Here is a 15,217-nt window from a genome sequence, read left to right as displayed (position 1 = left end):
TAATGACATAGTTTAATCCAACTGGACTGTTTTTGATCAGTGAATTATGGTCTGTTGTAACAAAACTAACAGACTGAATACCAGATGGATTGTAAAATAAAATGTAACATATCATGATAAAGAATTGAATTTACATTTTAATATAAATTCTAGCATTTCATTACTATTCACTGTTACGTATCACTATGCCATCAATGAAAAGCAGTTCTCTTTGCAGTTAAACATACTTAAATTTCCAAGGACGTTAAAAGGCATATTTCAGTAACAGTATTTATTCGCTGATAATTCAATTGGTCATATTGTATAGACTCATTTTTTCTTGACAATTTGCCTATGACTTGTATTAAAATAGTCATATCTTAAGATGTCATTGCGACTGTACATCTTGGGAGAAAAGATCATGCTTTAAATCCATATGTAGCTGAAAATATATATATATAATGTAATTATCACAAGGAACTTGGGAGTTTGATGTGTCTAAACTTCTGGATAAGTCTCAATGGAAATTAGTTTGGAAAACAATTACTACTTCATTACACTCAGCAAATTTAATGCAATCTTCCTTCTTTTTAATGCACAAGGCACTATGGACCCCATTTAAATGATCAAAAATAGATGCATTCAAAGGAAAATGTAGTTGGTCATGTAAGGATACAATTGGAACACTAGAACATGTGGTGTTTAAATGTCCTTATGTGGCTTCTTATTGGGGTAAAATTTGGTCAACAATTTCAACCTTGCTTTCTATATTAGAGCCATTAATTTATCCAACAATTATACTGGGGGGGGGGTCTTGGGTTAAAGCCTAAGTTCTTATAAAGCACAATTATTGAATAACTTGCCCCCTCTTTTACGAACACATAGGGCTCCTTTTACGAAGCTAGGTTAGGGTATTAACGCATGGAATAGCGCATGCTACATTGCCGCGCGTGCTAGATGCTAACACCAGCATTGAGCTGGCATTAGTTCTAGCCGCGTAGCGCGTGGTAATATCCTGCGTGCGCTAAAAATGCCAGCGCACCTTAGTAAAAGGAGCCCATAGTGCGGTATTTACATAGAAACATAGAACATGACGGCAGAAAAGGGCCACGGCCCATCTAGTCTGCCCACACTAATGGCCCACCCCCTAGCTACCTCCATTTAGCGCTAGCAGCTCCGACGCACATAAGAATTCTATGAGTGTCAGAGCAGTTACCGCCGCTGTTGGTGCTAAAACCCACGCTATGCGTTTGTAAAAGAAGGGGTTAGTAATGATAACAATGAAAACAATTTTAATTAATTGGAAGGATTTTTCTAAATTGGAATATAATATGTGGTGGAATATGTTATGCTTATACAGTAAATATGAAAAAATTTATGCAATTAAATATGGTAATTTGAGGAAATTTAGGAAAGTATGGCATTGCTTACTTAAGAACATAAGAATAGCCTTACTGGGTCAGACCAATGGTCCATCAAGTCCAGTAGCCCGTTCTCACGGTGGCCAATCCAGGTCACTAGTACCTGGCCAAAAGCCAAGGAGTAGCAACATTCCATGCTACCAATCCAGGGCAAGCAGTGGCTTTCCCCGTGTCTTTCTCAATAACAGACTATGGACTTTACCTCCAGGAACTTGTCCAAACCTTTCTTAAAACCAGCTACGCTATCCGCACTTACCACATCCTCTGGCAATGCATTCTCTGAGTCAAAAAAAAAAAAATTCCTCCTATTGATTTTAAAAGTATTTCCCTGTAATTTCATTGAGTGTCCCCTAGTCTTTGTAATTTTTGACAGAGTGAAAAATCGATCCACTTGCACCCGTTCTACTCCATTCAGGATTTTGTAGACTTCAGTCATATCTCCCCGTAAGCCGTCTCTTTTCCAAACTGAAAAGCACTAACCATTTTAGTCTTTCCTCATACGAGAGGAGTTCCATCCCCTTTACCATCTTGGTCGCTTTTCTTTGAACCTTTTCTAGCTTGGATCATATGTTATGACACCCTACCTTTTTTTTCTCTCTTTTTAGAATATTGTGTTTGGTAGTCTTTGTTTGTGATGTTCTTTTTTCAAAATTTTAATAAAATATTTATGAAAAAAAATAAAAGTAAAATATAATTATATCCAAAGGATTGGTATGTACAGTGTACTGCAGCAAAGGTTTTTTTTTTTTTTCATAAACATTTGAAATGTATTGGCTTGTATGTTTTTGTTTTGTTTCGTATGTATGTTTGCATGTGTAAATAGGAAATCTCTTGGGAACAGAAACAGCCAAGTAAAAAGAACATTTTGAGTGACCTTATGAGGAGTTATCTTTGTCCTTGAAATAAGATCAATGCATATGTGTGGGAGAAGAAGATGGGAGAAAGGAGGAAGGTATGTGGATCTCGGCAGCTCTGAGCTAATATAAAACAAGGTGGCACTCATATTGCACTGTTAAAGATGCTAAAATACAATTATGGCAATGCCAATGTTTCAGTCCAATGACCATCCTCAGGATTACACATAATTAATGTAAGTAATTTCACTTACAAAAGTACACTTGTCTAAATGCCTATTTCTTATTGACTATCACTCATAATGAACATACTTTTTTTTGTGCTCTGTGTTATGCTATGGAACATTTACTACATAGACAGTCTTATTTGAAAGCATTCAACACAAAGCAGTTTGCAATCGAATACGTTGGGCCTTATATTAAAAGACTTATGTGGTCAGCACCAAGGCTAGCTGGATGTTTTCATAAATAAATCTATCTATGAGTCACTTAGGCACAGATACTCTATAGTTTGCCGATATCAGCGACTGCTTAAAAAGTGGCCACCAATCGCATATCATTGCGACTCTGTGAAAGATAAGTGCTGGAAATATAGGTCAGGCTTTTCTGGACCTATATTTCTGGTGCCTATCTTTTGTCATGAATTGTGCCTACATAGGCAGTTTAGGCCTCCTAATGCTACTTCTGGCATTAGCCATGCTCATAGTGGCATTCAGCAGCCTAAAGTAGGCACGATTCTGGCATGTATCATTTAGACACCGGTAGGTGCTTTAACAGTTCCACTTTTTGCTATTTTAAATGGCATTTGTTATTTAACTTAGACACCTAAATATAGGCGTTATATCTATAATTTTCCCCCTAGTGAAAACTAGCAAAATTTCTGCTTCAAGTATGGACTAATTATGTCTTTAAAGACACATATACCAATAAAGAGGTTTGTCTTTTTTTTTTTTGCATTTGAAAAACTGTAAAACTATGTTAGAGCATGAAAAACATCAAAGTTGTTCAAAAATTGCATAGCCCCTTTCTACTGACCTTATAGTACACAAAACTTTCAAAAATGAAAGTTGCTCAGCTTTACCCCTCTAAACTTTTATAATCTTTGGATCCGCTATTTAAACTGTGAGAGTTAACTGGGCTGAACCCACAGTCAGAGCTGAGCCTGGATATTCAATGCCAGGCTGTTTTGGTGACCAGCATTGAATATGTGGTCCATTTTTAGCTTATAAACTTAGCTGGCTAAATGGCCCCCTCATCTTTAAGGCTTCTAAAGTAAATATACAGCAATTGTTAAGCACTATTCTAAGAAACCTCCTCCTGCCTTCCTAAGTCACTTTGCCACTACTGACCTGCCTTTAAACTTGGGCCAGTGTGGTGGGGAACTGTTCCACCCTTTTAATAATCTGATGGTCCACCCATGTGAGGCCTTGTTGCAAGGAGTTGAACAGCATCACAGGCTTTATCCTGACTATTTCAAGAAGAGATTGAGTTCCGGATTCTATAAACGGTGCAGTTTTCGGCAGCTGCCTACAAAAGCGGCACCAATCGTGCGTCAATCACACAACGGTGCTGTTCTTAGAAATGTGGCTACAATTGGAATTGTTGGCAAGGGTTTTCAAGGCCTCCCTCTGATGAGAATTACAACTATGGAGGTACCTATAGATGCCTAAAGGTACTTCTGGTGTTAACCACGTCTATGTTTAATCTCTAATCTAATCTAGTCTTCGGTTTATATACCGGGTCATCTCTCATTGGAGCTAGACTCAGTTTACAAGTAGCCAGGATACCAGTAGCCAGGAGACAAGTAGCCAGGAGGCATAAAATAAGGAGAAGTAAGGATAGTAGAAATTAATTTGGTCTATCATAAAAGTAGATCTTGCAGTGTTAGCGATTAGTAGATTCTGCAGGTAAACTATTTAGGTATTGTGAGAATAGCAGGGTTTTTAAGGTTTTTCGAAACAATTGAAATTGGTCTATCATAGTCATGGTTTTGGCACCATTTGTGGAGGCACCATCTTTTTTAATAAAAATTTTAATTGCTTTTAAATGATGTGATAAATTATTGCATCGATTAAAGGCATTTAAACCAATTAAAACTGAACCTAACTAGCTGCATTATTTATAGAATTTGGGCCTGAATGCTTGAGTGCTTGGAATATCATAGGTAAATGACAACACTAAAGTGTACATGTTTAGCTATTAGCAAAGTATGTTAAATTTCTGTTATTTTATACAATAAAGCGCAGATATTGAAGGTTCATTTAATAAAACACTGATAGATTTTTTGCATAAAATGTCTTTTTATCATCAGTCTCTCTGCCAGTCACCACCAGTGTTGCCAGTCCCTCCACAGGTCACTTGCCAGACTCCCTCATGCCTTGGACCTTGGACTCCAGCTCTTTAAGCTGCATTTTGTGGGGCCACCACTGCTCCCTTACTCCCTGGCCTCTGGGTCCCCACCAGTCCTGGATACTTCACCAGTCCCTCCACCAGTCATCAAGCCTGAGCCCCTCCTTCACTCCAGGCTCTACTGGGCTCTCTGCATACTACTTCTGCCAGCCATTCTCACAGTCACTCAGCCATCTTTTCCTGGACACACGCTCTGAGAACTCTCACAGTCCCTCAGTCGTCTTTTCCCAGACAAATGCACCGAAGGCTCTTCCTGAGGACTTACTTCCTATCCTTTAGCCACTCTCCTCATGAGGACTTTCCCAGTCGCTCTACCCCTGGTTACTCACATATCCACCCGGCTCCCTGCTGGTCATCAAGCCTAGGTTACCTTCCTGGACACTCCAAGATCTACCGGGCAGGCTGGTCTATCAGGCATACTGAGGGTTAGACCAGAGGCCAGCATTACTCCTCTCGAGGGTCACCTGGTTCCCGAAGGAGCTTCTGTCTTTACCAGTTCTTTGCTCTGGACCTGTTCTTTTCAGTACCCTACTTCACTCAGGGTGAGTGGACAGCTCTCAGGTGCCTTTGCAGGATCTTATATACATTTTAGCTCCTTCTTTCTGCTGCTCAGACTCCCTCTGCTGGCATATGGCAGGAACATCACCCTTTTTTCAGTGCTATTTATAGGATTTAGCCCTAAATTCATAAAAGTTATGGTGGAAATTCTATAAACTGGTGCCTATATGTGAATGTCCAATGCAGCAAGGTTCACACCAATTCTATTACAGTATTTATGCACCCAGAATCCATTATAGAATACTAGCACAAATGGACATTGATACACCAAAATGTATGAGTGCCCACTTACAGCAGGTCAATGGCTGGTATGACTAGGCATGTGTAAATGGAGCAAGCTACACATTCATCTTATAGTATTCTATAAGGCATGCATATAAGTCAGCGGCATGTCCATATCAAGCTCAACCCTCAGATATCCCCTCTCACAGATGTTCGTAAATCTTCTTATACATACCCTTATGGATTAGTGCTTAGGTGAAATGCTAGGGAGCCATTCATATGCACATGTAACTCCTAACTACTGGTAAACAGTTATAGAATTGTCCTTCACAATTGGGGAGGTTGGTTTGAGGTGGGCTGGGGTCAGCAGAACATGGTGACCACTGTTCCCTCTAAGCCAGTGGTCTCAAACTCAAACTCTTTGCAGGGCCACATTTTGGATTTGTAGGTACTTGGAGGGCCTCAGAAAAAATAATTAATGTATTTTTAAAGACATGACAATTTTGTGTGAGGTAAAACTCTTTATAGTTTATAAATCTTTCCTTTTGGCTGTCTTAATAATAATATTGTAATTTATAGCTAAAGAGGCATATAAGAACATAAGAATTGCCACTACTGGGTCAGACCAGTGGTCCATTGTGCCCAGCAGTCCGCTCACACGGCGGCCCCAGGTCAAAGACCAGTGCCCTAACCAAGACCAACCCTACCTGCGTTTGTTCTGGTTCAGCAGGAACTTGTCCAACTTTGTCTTGAATCCCTAGAGGGTGTTTTCCCTTATAACATAGCATTCCAGTTCTCTACCACTCTCTGGGTGAAAAAGAACTTCCTTAAGTTTGTACGGAATCTATACCCTTTTAACTTTAGAGAGTGCCCTCTCGTTCTCTCTACCTTGGAGAGGGTGAACAACCTGTCTTTATCTACTAAGTCTATTCCCTTCATTATCTTGAATGTTTCGATCATGTCCCCTCTCAGTCTCCTCTTTTCAAGGGAGAATAGACCCAGCTTCTCTAATCTCTCACTGTACGGCAACTCCTCCAACCTCTAAATCATTTTAGTCGCTCTTCTCTGGACCCTTTTGAGTAGTACCATGTCCTTCTTCATGTACGGCGACCAGTGCTGGATGCAGTATTCCAGGTGAGGGCGTACCATGGCCCGGTACAGCGGCATGATAACCTTCTCCGATCTGTTCGTGATCCCCTTCTTAGTCATTCCAAGCATTCTGTTTGCCCTTTTCGCCGCCGCCACCACACATTGCGCAGATGGCTTCATTGACTTGTCAACCAGTCTCTTTCCTGGGAGGTCTCCTCATGTGATGCCCTGGACATCTTGTATTCGTGTATGCGATTTTTGATACCAACATGCATTACCCTACACTTATCCACATTGAACCTCATTCGCTGCCCATTTCTCTAGCGTGGTTATGTCGCGTTGCAGATCTTCACAATCCCCCTGCATCTTCACCACTCTGAATAACTTCGTATTGTCTGCAAATTTAATCACCTCACTCGTACCACTTTCCAGATCATTTATGAATATGTTGAAGAGCACAGGTCCAAGCACCGAGCCCTGAGGCACCCCACTGGTGAAGTCCTTCCAGTCTGAGTATTGCCCCCCTCACCCTCCCACTCTCTGTTTCCTATCCGCTAGCCAGTTTTTAATCCACATGAGTATTTCACGCTCTATTCCATGGCTCTCAATTTTCCGAAGTAGTCGTTCATGCGGAACCTTGTCAAACGCCTTCTGAAAATTCAGATATACCATGCCGACTTGGTCACCCTTGTCTATCTGCCTGATTACTCTCTCGAAGAAGTGCATCAAGTTCGTCAAGCAAGATCGTCTTTTGCTGAAGCCGTGCTGACTGGTCCTCATCAGATTGTGTCCGTCAAGGTGATCAATGATGCGGTCTTTTATCAGTGCCTCTACCATCTTTCCGGGTACAGAGGTCAGACTCACAGGTCTGTAGTTTCCCGGATCTCCCCTCGAACCTTTTTTGAAGATCGGCGTAACATTCGCCACCTTCCAGACTTCCGGAATTTTTCCCGATTTGATTGACAGATTGGCTATTAGTTTAAGCAGTTCAGCTATAGTCCCTTTCAGTTCCTTAATGACTCTCGGATGGATGCCATCTGGTCCCGGGGATTTGTCGCTCCTAAGCCTATCAATCTGCCTGCATACTTCTAGATTGACCGTCAACTGTTTTATTTTACTTTTGTGATTATGATAAACATACCGAGGGCCTCAAAATAGTACCTGGCGGGCTGCATGTGGCCCCGGGCAGCAAGTTTGAGACCAGCGCTCTAAGATGAGTGGAAGTCCTTGTACTGCATTGCTGCCAGTAGGTGGCAGTATTTCAGCTGCTAGGGATAGATAGTTTTCCTGGAGTACTACAGAGCTTGCTAATCTTTCACGGACAGGATTATGGGTGGAGACCTCCTTCTCAGCTTAAAGAGAACAGTGGTGGAGAATAGTGAAACCCACCTATTCTCCACATAATTTCAGTGCACCGGTTAATCCAACAAAAGAGCAAGCCTAATGTGTTGACATTTTGCCACATAAACTCATATTCAGTGATGCTACTAAAACATGCATTATTGCTGAATATATGGTTACAGAGACACAGCCAGAGCTTTACTTTATCTAGCAGTGGCTGCTGCTAAATATCAGATCCATTAGCTATTAATATTTGACTGAATGAAACAAATGCTTTTAGTAGCCATGAGAAGTTTATAATCTATGCCATATTTTATGCTATAGAACTTTTCTCTCTATTGAGCTCTTTAACATAATATGGATTTCTACTTTCCACTTAGGATGTAAAGATTTATGCACAGTTCTTTGGAAAAGTCAATATGAGAAACTGAGAATGTTGATTAACATTGTTTATTGTTGTTTTGTATTTAGTCGGTTTATAATGGCCTGTTCTTTATGGCCATTTAAATCAGTTTTGTTTTAAATTCTGGATGGAAGAAGCAGAGCTTTTTTTTTCTCTTCATAATAGACACTTGGCTAACCCATCAGAAACAACACATTAAAATTATACTTCTTGTTTTATACATAGTTTCCACTGGCCATAAATTTTACATATATGTTTATAAAAAGTGCTAAAAAAATGCGCCCACAGTTTTTGCCGCATACACAAATTGTGCATGAAATTTAATTGAATAACTAATTAGCACCAAGAATTGACTTCTCAACATACAATTATTGGTGTTAATTAAAATCAATTACAACTTACAGGTGTAAATTTAAGCACAGTATCCACGCTCTTTCACAACCTTTGCCACAGAAATTAAGGGCTAGATTCATGAACCTGCCCGATCCGGGCAGGTCCGATGAATTCACGAAGCCCCAATATGCAGATGGGGCGATCAGAGGAACGCCCCCATCTGCCTTCCTGGATCGCTCGATAGCAATCCCCACGTATGTGCAGACCGTCTGTAGATGGTCTGCACATGCGCTGGACATCAGGGCCAGCATAGATTTTTTTTTTTAAAGACGATTGTTTTAATGGAGCCCTTGGTTTTAACCCGCTTAAGCCCGTGGGTTAAAACCACGGGCTTGCAGTGCGGGGAAGTGAGGTAGGCAGGCAAGCAGCGTGTTCGGGGCAGGATAGGGGCTGACAGGGCAGAGAGATTACCCTTAGAGACTTTAAGTTATGTTTCTGTGGGGTAGTTTTAAAACTGTTTGAAAAGTAACTATGGCTGAGTTATATTTACTGATATACCTCTTTTATATTGTCAGGGGAAATACCTTGATAAAGCCCCCTGGGCGAAACATAGCCTATGTTGGAATGAAGAACCCCTGCTATGCTTCATGAAAGAGATGAGTATTAAAAACAAACAAATATAGAGTTATAGATAAAAGAATAAATTATTCATAATAAAAGTATAAAAAATAGACCGATGAAGACCCTGGTGAAACTGTGAATGAAATCTATACGCAGGCTACACCGCTGAGGTCTTAAAGCAGGATTGAACTGAAAATACCTAAGGTTGCTCGTGTTTTCCGATACCAGATATTCAATGCCAGTAACCAGAATCAGCCTGGCGTTGAATCAGGGCTGGATTTTCCTATAGGCTAACTAGGCTTCAGCCTAGGGCCTCAAGATCCGTGTCATATTTTTTATAAAGGTTAGTACCAATAACAACATGTTTCATTTAACATATTGATATATATCACAGTAATGATGTATTTTATTATCTCTCATGTAATAAACAAACTTAAAAATGGGAGGTGAAAGGGCCTCATGAGTGGAATAACCTAGGGCCTCTTTTCATCTAAATCCGGCCCTGCGTTGAATAGTTTCTGCAGTCTCAATATTGGCCCCTATTAATTTAAATAAAACAATATAAAATAAGGAAAAAGCAAGAAAAAACAAAAAAAATAAACCACCAACTAAGCTGACACTAGTATCAATGATATGCTATAAAAATGAGCAAAAAGTATTGGTTGCTTTTGAGGGAGGCAAAGAGGATAGACACATAATTTACCCCCCACCCCCATTTTTTAGTGCCAGCTTTAGATTATTGGTGCAGTCACTGATCCTATCTATTCTGGACTACTACAACATCGTCTACCTGGGTATTCCCCAAAAAACAGTACAAAAATTAAGAATAGTGCAAAACACTGCAGTTCGCTTAATCTTCGGACTGAGGAAAAAAGACCATATTAGCCCCTACTAGAAAAAAATTGCACTGGTTGCCAATGGATGCGCGAATACTATTCAAATTTGCATGTATCTGTTTCAAACAAGTCTGGGACTAGCACCCTCTTACCTGCTACCACACTTCATGCTACACAACCCCACACGAACAACCAGAAACAGAAACATCTTTACATACCCAAAGATCACAGGTTGCAAATACAAATCCTTCATGGACAGACCCTTCATGTTCCAAGCAAGCAGACAGCAGTCCTTGCTGGGAAACTATATAAATAGAGCCAGACAGATCTAAGGCGCATACCGAAAATCAATCTAAACCATTCTATTTGACAAATTCATCGCCTAACAAATTATCTTCTCTCACTATGATATTTCCCTTCACAAACCTGATGTAATTTCTCATGTAACTCCAATGCCTCATGTAACACTTCTCATATAATCCCAATTTTTATGTAACTTTTCCCCTCTTGCATTCTGTAATTCGCTGATTGTCCAGCCTTCTTTCAATGTGAACTGCCTAGAAGTCTTTCGACTATGGCGGTATAGAAAAATAAAGTTATTATTATTATTACAGTATGCACACATCATCACAATCGATCCGAAGGTTCTTCTCTCTGACGCTGCAGGAGTGTAGTGACTGTTCTAAATGAGCGAGGTCTTGCAATACAAGTACGTATAGTATTTTGTATTAAAGTTTTTGGGTTGTGGAATGAATCGTCTGAGTTTCTATTATTTCCTATGGGGAAATTTGCTTTGATATATAAGGGCTTTGGATTACAAGCATGCTTCTGAAACGAATTATGCTCGCAAACCAAGGTTTTGCTGTACTATCTTTCTGTAGTACAGTCAAGGCAGTTTTCAATGATTATATGCAAGTACTTTCTGTCCCTAGAATAAAATGTCACCTCTGCTTCAGTTGAAATATGAACAAATTTGAGTCACAGAACAAACTAAAGTATGTTCCATTTGGGCTATCACCCACCTAAGCTCCTTAGGAGAAAAACTTCTTGGAATAAGTATATTTTCCTGGATCCTTTTAATGTAAAGCTAATGCCTACTCAGGCTTCAATCAGCAGGATCTTAACAACTAGCTTCTTAATAGACACAGTTGCTTTCATGGAAGATGTGTCAGGACAGCCAGTCAAGAGCAAGAATCTTAGTAACATGGCTCTCATCCCTCTGAGCATCATAACTGGAGGAGCATAGGGAAAGGGGAGACATGATTGAGACATTTAAATACATCACAGGACGTATTGAGGTGGAAGATGATATCTTCTTTCTCAAAGGACCCTCGGCCACAAGAGGGCATCCGCTCAAACTCAGGGGCGGGAAATTTCATGGCGACATCAGGAAGTATTTCTTCACAGAAAGAGTGGTTGTCCGTTAGAATAAGCTTCCAGTGCAGGTGATCGAGGCCAGCAGCGTGTTGGACTTTAAGAATAAATGGGATGCCTATGTGGGATCCCTACGAGGGTCGATCTGAAGAATTGGTCACTAGGTATAGACTTAAGAGGATGGGGCAGTAGAGTGGGCAGACTTGATGGGCTATAGCCCTTTTCTGCCGTCATCTTTCTATGTTTCTATGTTTCTAACTATGCCACAAAAGGATTAATGTAATATATTTATGACACACTAGGTTGGAAAATACTTTCAGAAAATGTCAGAACTCACCAATGTACCTATTTCTCTTCCTTACTTGTACCTGTAGGCTTTTATTACCAGTCTGCCATGAATTTGATTTGACATTAGCCACCTACCTATCCCCCCTTTTACAAAAGCGCAGAAGAGGTTTTTAGCGCTGGCTGGCGCACTGAATGTTCTGCACTGCTTCAACGCTCATAGGAACTCTATCACCACTGGAGCAGCGCAGAGCGTTCAGCATGCTGGCCGGTGCTAAAAATCTCTTCCACGCTTTTGTAAAAAGGGGAGTATGTTGGTATCTATAATAACTCTGACCCCTATTATACTTTTATACCTGACTCAAAGCACAGATTAGAATACCATTTGTGCCACTGCTGATTTGATCTGCATTCCCAGTGCCATGTATTTTTTTATCTGCTCACTGTGACTTATAGCAATATCATTAATGTAGGGTGTGGTGATATATGGCTGTCTCAGATTAGATCCAGGGTAATGGATATGGTCGACTCTGGGGCAGATTCTGTAAAGGACGTCTAAACGTTATGCACAATGCTGAGCTTGATTCTATAATGCATAGACGCACTATAGAGAATCATGCTCAGCAGTGCAGAGCGAGTCTAAGCACAGCTATACCTTTTAGGCATAGATGTCCTAATAACATCTATAACGTTATTGTCTATTAGTGTTATGACATCATTAGAATGGCAATTTTATGCTGTTTTTACATTAAATTTGCAGCAAAATGCTAGCACCACTATATTTTATTTATTTATATACCATGTATATCCTATGTGGTATTTAAATTTGGCTCCTTTATCATATTTCTCTTCTGTTCTTGTTGCCCAGGGTCACAAGGAGCAGTGGGGGATTTGAAGCAACAATGTCAGGGTGCTAAGGTTGTAGCTCTAGCCTCTGCACTACAAACATTCAGATAGTAAACTGCATGTCAATTCCAAAGCCAAGCTTATATCCTCTTGATTTACAAGCAGTCATTTCTCTAGGATAAATATCAAATATGTACCTTCAATACTTGTTCAGTTCCTCCTTTCACCTCTATTTTCTTCAATCAAAGCACATGGAAAAATTTATATATATATATATATATATATATATATCATACTAAATCCTCTATTTTTTGGTGGAAAGAGGACTCCTTGCAAAAGCAGGTATACTTTTGAGAGTGAGTTGAGCACTAGATAGACTTGAGTTAGGTGAGCTTGAGGCATCCACTTATAGGTGAATGGGGCTTTATTTTGAGGGGTATAGAAGATTCTAGTTTGATATGAAGGTCAAAAGATGTTTAATAATGCATTACTTAAGCAAAGCACATGCAAAAAAATATATATATTGCATACTAAACCTTCTATTTGGGGAGATAAGAGGACTCCTATTTGATAATAAAAGAAAAATATGTTTAATAATGCATTACTCAAGCAAAGCATATGAAATATATATATCATATTAAATCTCATTCCCAAAAGGCTAAGAACATCAGAAGAGAATCCCTACTCACAATGGCTGTAGTTCAGAGCAAGTGGACATGTCTAATACACAATCTTGACATCATTGTGACATCATTAATATGCACTTAAATGGCAGAATTGCCACAAAATTGTAGACGCCTATTTTGTGAATTGCGTCCAGCCTTTGGATGTCTAAATGTCAATTATTGCTTGTTAAAGTTGTTAATTGAGCTTATTGTCTACTTTATTCGAACGCCTAAGTTGATGGACGTCTACATTGTGGACGGCTAAAGTTAGACATCCTTTACAGAATCTGTCCCTCTGGACCTAATTCTATATGTAATGCCTAAAAATCTGGCACCAGTCATAATGACATATTGCTATTCTATAAAAGGCATGGGCCTTATATAATGTAGAACTGCACTTAGTTGCCTTACGCATCACTAACATTAAGGCGCATGCATGTAAGCCAAAATAAAAATGGTGCCTAAGTTGTGCACAGATTGGGAATATTCTGTAACAATGCATTTAATTTTTAGGAATGCCCATGATCCTCCCCTGGCCACACCCCATTTTGAGATTCATGCATTAGCATTGCCACACACCGCTTTATAGAATGCACCGACCAAGTTGTGTGCGTAACTTCTAATTATTGCCAATTAGCATTAATTCATTAATTATGTGGTATTAATTGCCTATTATTGGTACCAATTGGACTTGTTAAACAAGTTGCACACACAAATAGGCTGTGTGCAATCTATGATGCCATACACAGAATTTGGGGGCTGCCCTTAGATAAAGGAATCACTTCCAAACACAACCATTCCTTTCTGCATCATCTCTTCTGTATCTGGAATGTTGTTTCTTACCTGATTTTAGAACTCTATTAGTTCTATATCTCAGTTGATTAGGATTCAATGGTGATATGCTCTAAACTGATTTATGTGAGTTCCATCTGACTTCCAACCACCTTCAATACTCTCTCATCTTCTCATTCTCCTTTCGTATTCTTTTGATAGTTTTTCATTCTAGAACTATCAGTAATTGCTGCTTTCTCTTTATTACTCTTCACTTTGGTCATCTCCTGCGCCAGCTGACTAGTCTCACAATGCCTGCTACCTGTAGACAAGGTGAAGTTCTGTACGGTAAGCCCTTTGAAATAATCAAAGGGCTCTTAATATTGGACGAGCCCTGCAAGAGAAAAAAGAGGAAGTTCGGGGCTGGGGTGGGGGGGGGGGAGGTGAGGAAGTTTAAATAATTAAGGGGATTGAATGGGACTTTATAAAGAGTGGAAGTAATGGGAAGAGGAAGATTTATTGAAGATTGGAAACAGAGGTGTGAAAGGTAATGATTGGTGGGAAAGGGAATGATGTGATTGGTTTATTTGTGCGGGAGAATTCTGAGAAGTTTGTCTGTGGGAGGTTGGGGTCTGAGGAGGGTAGGCAGTAAGAGGAGATAGAAAATTTGGATTTGTGAGGGTAGTTTGAAGTTTTAATTAGTTTCATTTGGTTCTTTATTCTGTTCTTTTAGTCTAATATTATTTTATTGTCTTTGGCTTTTGGTTGTTTTTCTTTCTTCTTAGTGAATTAATTGCAGTCCTTGTGAAAAGGAGGGGGGGTTGGCTTACCTTTAGGTTTGTGGCATTGGTGGGAGGCTGGGGAAGTGTGGGACATTTGTCCCGTCCTGTTTTTTGCTCGTCGACGGCTTCGGGCTGTTGGCGTGGCTTTTGTGTGCTGTCGGGTCCGGAGGCAGTGCCTGCTGCTGTGAAGAGGCTGCGTTTTACGGCAGTGGTTCGGGCCCTGACTTAGGCTGTGCGTTCACAGGAAACGCAGCGGCGGTTTTCTTGTCGGGCTCGGTGGTGGTTGAGGCGGGCATGGACAGCATCCGGTAAGTCTCTTCTTGTGATGTGCGGGAATTGTGCAGGGGGGTTTGGCTGTGTGCTGTCGGGTTGACTGGCGGCTGTGTCTGCTGCCGTGAAGAGGTGGAATTTGGGACGGAGTGCAGTAG

The sequence above is a fragment of the Geotrypetes seraphini genome, chromosome 7 (assembly GCF_902459505.1).
Source record: "Geotrypetes seraphini chromosome 7, aGeoSer1.1, whole genome shotgun sequence".
Classification (NCBI taxonomy): Eukaryota; Metazoa; Chordata; class Amphibia; order Gymnophiona; family Dermophiidae; genus Geotrypetes; species Geotrypetes seraphini.
Note: the sequence above shows the minus strand (reverse complement) of the source record.